This window comes from Carex rostrata, chromosome 4 (genome assembly GCF_964058835.1).
Source record: "Carex rostrata chromosome 4, lpCarRost1.2, whole genome shotgun sequence".
NCBI classification, from domain to species: domain Eukaryota; kingdom Viridiplantae; phylum Streptophyta; class Magnoliopsida; order Poales; family Cyperaceae; genus Carex; species Carex rostrata.
In genome coordinates this window covers 4,230,658-4,237,548 of record NC_135921.1, presented here as the reverse complement: position 1 = coordinate 4,237,548, position 6,891 = coordinate 4,230,658, and the positions used below count along the sequence as shown (strand labels likewise).

The 6,891-nt window shown below is 32.4% G+C and overlaps 1 long non-coding RNA gene across 11 annotated transcripts; it reads right to left on the bottom strand.

Moving 5' to 3' along the window:
* Positions 1-291: 291 nt before the first annotated feature.
* On the bottom strand, positions 292-3,889 carry LOC144552770 (uncharacterized). 11 transcript variants are annotated; one of them, XR_013511230.1, is made up of 7 exons: positions 3,408-3,889; positions 2,947-3,160; positions 2,524-2,573; positions 1,986-2,049; positions 1,666-1,759; positions 643-1,252; positions 292-525 (listed from the first exon to the last, which is right to left on the bottom strand). It is a non-coding gene; the product is annotated as an uncharacterized LOC144552770 (long non-coding RNA). The 11 variants fall into 11 exon arrangements; XR_013511231.1 differs by adding an exon at positions 2,309-2,412 and having other exon boundaries at positions 643-2,049; XR_013511233.1 differs by having other exon boundaries at positions 643-703; positions 830-2,049.
* Between the last annotated feature and the right edge of the window lie 3,002 nt (positions 3,890-6,891).

The window sequence follows — 6,891 nt, the reverse complement described above, 5'->3', positions numbered from 1 at the left end:
AATTGTTTTGAATTCTGTAAACCTGATCACATTACTATGTAGACAATTTCATTTAATACTGTAAAAAAAAAGTTCCAAATTTTTTTTTTAAATTTACATCTAGATGCTACTTTCAATTGTTTTGAATTATGTAAACTTTATCACATGACTGTGTAGACAGTTTTATTAAATACTGTAGACCGTTAAAAATTTTCAAATTTTAATTTTTTCAATTATGTTTTTTATCTTGCATCTAGATACTATACTACTTCTAATTATATTGAATTCTATAATGTGATACTCTATATACGGTAGACATAACAACATAAACAAAATGAATTGCAAATAAAAAATATACATATTTTCCACCAAACATAACATTTATTACAAATCAAAGCAAACATAAAAAAGTCTAACATAACACTACTTATCATTTAGCATTGCTTCGAATAACAACCGGCAATCCGAAAACACCGTATACTTTTGCTCTTGCCCCATTGATTTTACAAAATCCAATGGTTTCCATAATGCATGAATTCTGCAAAACTAATGCATAAATTCTGTAAAAACCATTGATTTGAGGTCTAACCATTTATTTGATCATTTTATTCAAATTTACCGACAGAACAGAAAAGGTTAACAAAAAAATTATGTCACATTTACCTGGTCCATTTATTAGATATGACATCATAACAGTGAATGTCAGATGTGGCCCCCGCTAAGCCTGCAATCAAGAAGAAAATCACAAAAAGGTTTTACAAATGTGAATTGCAGTTTTGTTCTGCCAGATCAGAGACCAGCAGGAACCAGCATGCAGCAGGCAATTCATGAGTACATGATAGTTCAATACCAATTGGGCGAAATATCCGTAGCATTCTTCATTTCGGTTTCCAGACTTGTTTGGCATTGATTTACAAAGATCAAGGTAATATAGTCAAATTAAAATTAGGAGGAAAACTAAATCAAACAATTAAGCGTCAATTCTGTCAAATTGGATTATGGTGAGCCTTGTACAGATTTAGGAATATCATGCAATAGGATGTAGGAAATATTGCACCTTTGCGGGAACCAATTACTACCATTGTGGAGTCAGGTCCAGTAGCAGAGGGAAAGATTGGAAATCCAGAAAACAAAGTTATGCTAAGATAACACTACTTTGGTTAGTACCTTGAAACCTTCATATCATCAGTATGTCTTTCTTTCTTTCTTGTTTAAATTATACAAATTTTCTAGACCAAATAGGAATTCCCTGCTTCATCACATTGTCCAGTAGCTGATAAGAAAATTGAATTTATAAATTTTGATTAGTGGCATCTATTTCTTTTAGGAAAACATATTGCCATCAGTGTTATTTTCTGTGCCCTTGTACCAGTACAGTGGCAGACATGTAACACAGAAAGCACAAAACTAACAGTTAGTAGTACTGCCGCAGCATTATCTCCCTAAAGTAGGTACCAAACACAGTAATGCATATGTTCTCCAGCCCTGACTAGGGTGAGGACTGATATAAGAAACCTGTACAGGCCTTCAACCCCACCAAATACCCTTTCTTCCTGCTTTAATTTAGTTCTTTATATGATTTTTGTTTAGCTAACATTCATATAAACTAGGTTTATCGATAACTCCAGCATAAATGATCAAATAATTTTTATTAATGTTCACCTGACATACATAAAGGTCATGTACCTTTTTTTTTCTTTCAGGTCAGCATCTGTGAATCAAATCTTTCAAGGGAGTTTGAGGGACTGGGATAAACATCCCCAAAAATGCAAGGGGCCAACTGCTCAGTAAGTAAATAAAAAAAATGAAAACATTACAGTCACGACCAAGCAGCCAATCGTTTGGTCGAATGTACAGGTTGGCCAAACAAATTTAACATTCCTCAGAATCAAATTAACAACAAAAGTTCTATAAAAGTTCTATATTATATCTGCAAAAGTAAATAGTCATAGTCAAATTATCAAAGAATCTGAGGCAATAGCACCTGATGAGAGCAGTATTTGCACCTGAGTAGGGTATTATCTCTGACACAGTAGATTTCCAATCTTTGATCTCACTTAATTCCTTCTCCTGAAATAACATAAACACAACAGTATGTGTCAATAAAAAATATAGGAGCTTGATATTGTATTTTAACAAGGGTTATATTCCTTGCCCAATTTCTTTCAACAGAATGACTACTCTGCCCCTCCCTCATTTCTTTAACAACTATATGCTACTTCTAATGGTCTATTCTGTAAACCGCGCAAAATATTAAAAACAAAAGTTTCATTTTTTTTTCAAACAAACAAAAGAAACTTCTATCATATAAAATTGTCATTTCACCAACCCTAGTGCATATCAGTCTTGTCAGTGCCGGTGAAATCAGTTTGAGAAAAATAATTGGAGAAAATGAATGGCTATTTATGACCAGCCCCGGTACATTTGACAACTCTGCATTGTCAAATAAGGCAGTAATTAAGGATACAATGAAGGACGATCATGTGAGGTCCTTGAACAAAAAAGTTTACATAAAGCAAAAACAAAAGAAAGAACAAAAGTTACCCGAAGTGTTGCCTCTTCCCTACCTGGTTAGCACCTGACTCTCTAATCACCTGCCAGTAAAGTAATTAGTTACTTAGCTTTCTCTCATCAAGCATAATAGACTGCACTAGAAGGTAAAATTGAAGTATTGCGCATATTTATTATTTTACTGGCTGTTGTCAGCTCGTATCAATATCTTTTTCTATCATAAAAGAGTAGAACCCTTTAGTGATTTTGCAACATTAAGAGTAGCACCAAGACAAAAAAATATGAGAAAACAAAATAGAAATCAGATCATTTTAATCTAAAATATAATAAAATAATAATAATAACACCTTACTGCTTATTAATGGCATCCAGGTATCCCCAATATCCATTTCATGCATATCCACAAACCATCAATAATGGAAATCAAAATAGTTTAGAGCTAAATCAGATACTTACTAGTCAAAATGCCACAACTAAGAATACAAACTTTGTCGAGCGGGGCTTCAGGGTTGATCTTGGCAACACAGCCAACATGAATGACGGTGTACTCGCTAAAGGTGGAGGTGGCAACAATATACTTACTGATACTATGAATATAAATATGAGTACCAGTACGGTTGCATGAACCCTTCTCCAACTCATGCCTTGTGCCTCAAGCTTTGGCTTCAACCTAAAACCATTCTCAAATCTATAACAGATCAAATTTTAGAATTACGATGATATTAAAATTTTGTACAAATTGAATTGAAATTGGAGTTTGCTTTGTAATAAACACTATATAAAACTAAAATTGAACCAGTCTACAATTTCAAATACAAATTCATATCATATCATCAAAATTCCAACATTCACTTAGATCCACTACCATAATACAGTTAATGAAGTTAATTTTTCTCAATTACAGGGAAGAAATCTACCTGCTGTGAGTGTCATCTTAAAAATATTTTCATATGAGTTTGATTCACAGATCTCCTCTGGCGCTCTTTCTCATACCGACCTTGATTTGGCAAAATCCTTCCGGCTCTCCTCCCATTGCACGTACTTCACCCAAACCGAGAATTCATCTGATCCTTTTAATCACATCCTCATACTCATTTCTCTTTCTCAGGCGATAATCCGTGAGCTCGGTAGGATCAGTGATTTTCACCTTCTGTGGTCGAATCAAACTCGTCAAAGGTTCGGAGACTAGCAAGTCTAAGGTTTGAAGACCTGTCGGAGAGGAGGCTGTTAGGAGGGAGGCCGTCGGAGGAGCTTACAAGTGATAGAGAGAAGCGCGATTTGATCGGGACGGAGGCGATCGCCGGAGAATGAAAGCGATTTGGTCGGGACGAGGAAATTTTAAATGAAGAGAGATCGGAGAATGAGAAATTGCGAACCGTTAAAACCTTATCCAAAACTTATCCACAACGCGTGAAGTTAGACGGGAGACATTACCTTTTCTCTTTTTATAATTCAAATTCTAAACTTGTGTATCAGCAGTCTAAACGGAATAAATAATTACTAATGTTATTCCAAAGATGACAAGCTCTCAAACGGTTATTCGTCTTAACTAACTTTTAACAATTTATTTGGGTTGTTAACTGGATTGTTAGAATTTGTAAAAAGAAGGTAAAGCAGAGATGATTTTGGGCTTCTAAGAATCATACCAACATATCTGGTTATGTTGATACCATATATGAGGCCATAGCCCATAGATTTGAGATGAAGAGTAACAAATATAAAATTTAATTAATTTGTTTTGCATTTGCTAAACTGTTATTCCAGGTCTCTGGTTTATTTAATTAATTTATGTTCCATCACAAATCAATTCGTGAGCATTTTAATCACGTTGCAATTGTTTTACAACACTAAATTTGAGTTAATTTGAAGCTGAACCGTTTGTTTTTTTACAAATTCTCACGAATTTCAAAACTATCCGTTTCCTATTATCTTGCCATGTAAATTTCCGGTCAGAATCAAATTCTTTACCAGCTTGGTTTAAAGAAAATTTAAATTTGCAACATTAAATTTTCCTGATTTTTTTATATTATTTAAAAAAAAAACATAACTCTAACAATCAATTAGCAAATTTTCGTTGAAAGCGTTTTTCTGTTTAGATCAATGACAGTGTTTCTATAAAAAGTGAAATATTGTCATTGACAAATATTTTGTTTTAACAAAGAAATTATGTTTAACTTAAATTTTCTAAAAAATATTTGCCTTTATAGTCACAAGCTGTTTTATATTACTAATAGGATATATTTAGTAGTGAAACGTTGTCAATGACATCGTTTTATGATAAAACTTTTGGACCCTAATAACAATCCCCGCAGGTCTATCCCCGCAAAAAATCCCGCACAAACTGCCAAAAATATCATGGGGGGGCCGCCCAGTCATTAATGCTCCGCAGAAATTGTTAGTATTTAACTTGAAGCATCAAAGTATTTATTTTGAATTCGCAAAGTATTAATCCCTATGCAATGATCTCTATTTAGGAAAGAATAAATCAACCCATGAGTTGTCCCCGCACAAAATTTTCTTTTTTTTTTAATCGTCCCCGCACAACTGAGGACCATTAAATAAGCAATCCCCTCATAAATACTTGTCATTTATCCCCGCACAAATTTTCCTTTTTTTTCTGGATTGTCCCCGCAAAACTGGGGACCATTAAATAAACAATCCCCTCACCCAATGATAAATACTTCTGAGACATAAGGATAAATACTTTATGATACATTGATAAATACTATATGTTACATGGATAAATACTTATCAGACATAATTGCAACTTTTAGTACAATATCAATGATAAATACTTCTCAGACATAAGGATAAATACTTTATGATATATGGATAAATACTATATGTTACACGGATAAATACTTCTCAGACATAATTGCAACTTACAGTAAAACATCTGTGACAATGATAAATACTTCCCATATATAATCGTAAATACTTGTCAGAACAACGATAAATACTTTCTTGAACTTTGTTCTTGAACTTGTCAATAAGTAATTTTTAATCAAATCAAAGTATTATCATGTCAGAGACAATGATAAATACTTCTCAGACATAAGGATAAATACTTGTCAGAACAATGATAAATACTTTCTTGAACATCAATAAACAGATTAATATTTATTAGCGGGAATTGTTATTAAAGGATAGTATAGTTAATGCGTGGATTGTTATTAGAGGACAGTATAATTAATGTGGGGATTGTTAATTAATGCGGGGATTGTTATTAAAGGGCAGTAATTAATGTGGGGATAAATGGAAATTCTTAGAGGAATTAATGCGGGGATAAAAGGCAATTAAGGGAGTTAATTTGGAGAGAGAGTGCGGGGTTAAATGGGGGGACAAGGTTGAGGGGATTGTTATAATTATTCAAAACTTTTATCTGAGCACACAAACACTTTTTATTTCATTTTTTTTGTAAGTAATGTTTGCTTCAGGAATACATTTTCTTTAGAGTGAGTCTATGGTACTATGCATATCACGGGTTGTTACCGTGCTCAGGCTCTATATTCGAGTTTTCAAATCTTAACAGTCGATCCGAACCGTTCATCTTGTTCTCCATATTAATATGTGTTTGGAGACCAAATTTTACATTTTTTGAAATTTTTTTACTATTTTTTTAGATATTTAGAAAATCACTTGATCTGAAAATTCTGGACCATCCAAAAACAGTGATTTTCAATAAATCTAAAAAAAAAGTAAAAAAATTTGGTCTCCAAACACATATTAATATGGAGAACAAGATGAACAGTTTGGATCGACTGTTAGGATTTGAAAACTCGAATATAGAGCCGTAGCACGGTGCCAAATCGTAATATGCATAGTACCATAGACTCACTCTTTTCTTTATATAGTTGATAGCGAGAGGGAAATATGTTAATGACATCATATTATCTCAACAAAAATAATATTTTACTTACAGTTTTTCTTTGTTTGTTTAATTAAAAAAAACATTATTTTATATTATTGACAATGTTTATCTAGGAATGAAACGTTGACAATAACATTGTTTACGTTAGTATAAAAAATATATTTTACTTCAGTTTTTCTCAGTAATATTTTTGTTTTAATTTAATGTGAAATGTCGTCAATAATATTATGTTTTTTTATGGCGAAATGTTGTTAATGACATCATTTCTCTTTGGCTGAATGACGACATTTATTATATTTCGAGATTTTGCTAATTTGCTATCATAAGTTTTAATTTATTTATTTTCTAATTGCTACGGATAAAAATCCATAAAATTTGTATCTCAGAAAAAAAAAATTACATACAAGTTAGGCTGCTCTTAAATTAAAAAAAAAATCCAAAATTCAAAATCCCGCTCAAATTTAATTCATTTGTTTCAAATTTGCTTACCGATAGACACAAGGGCAGAGTCAGACTTTCAAAATATAAGG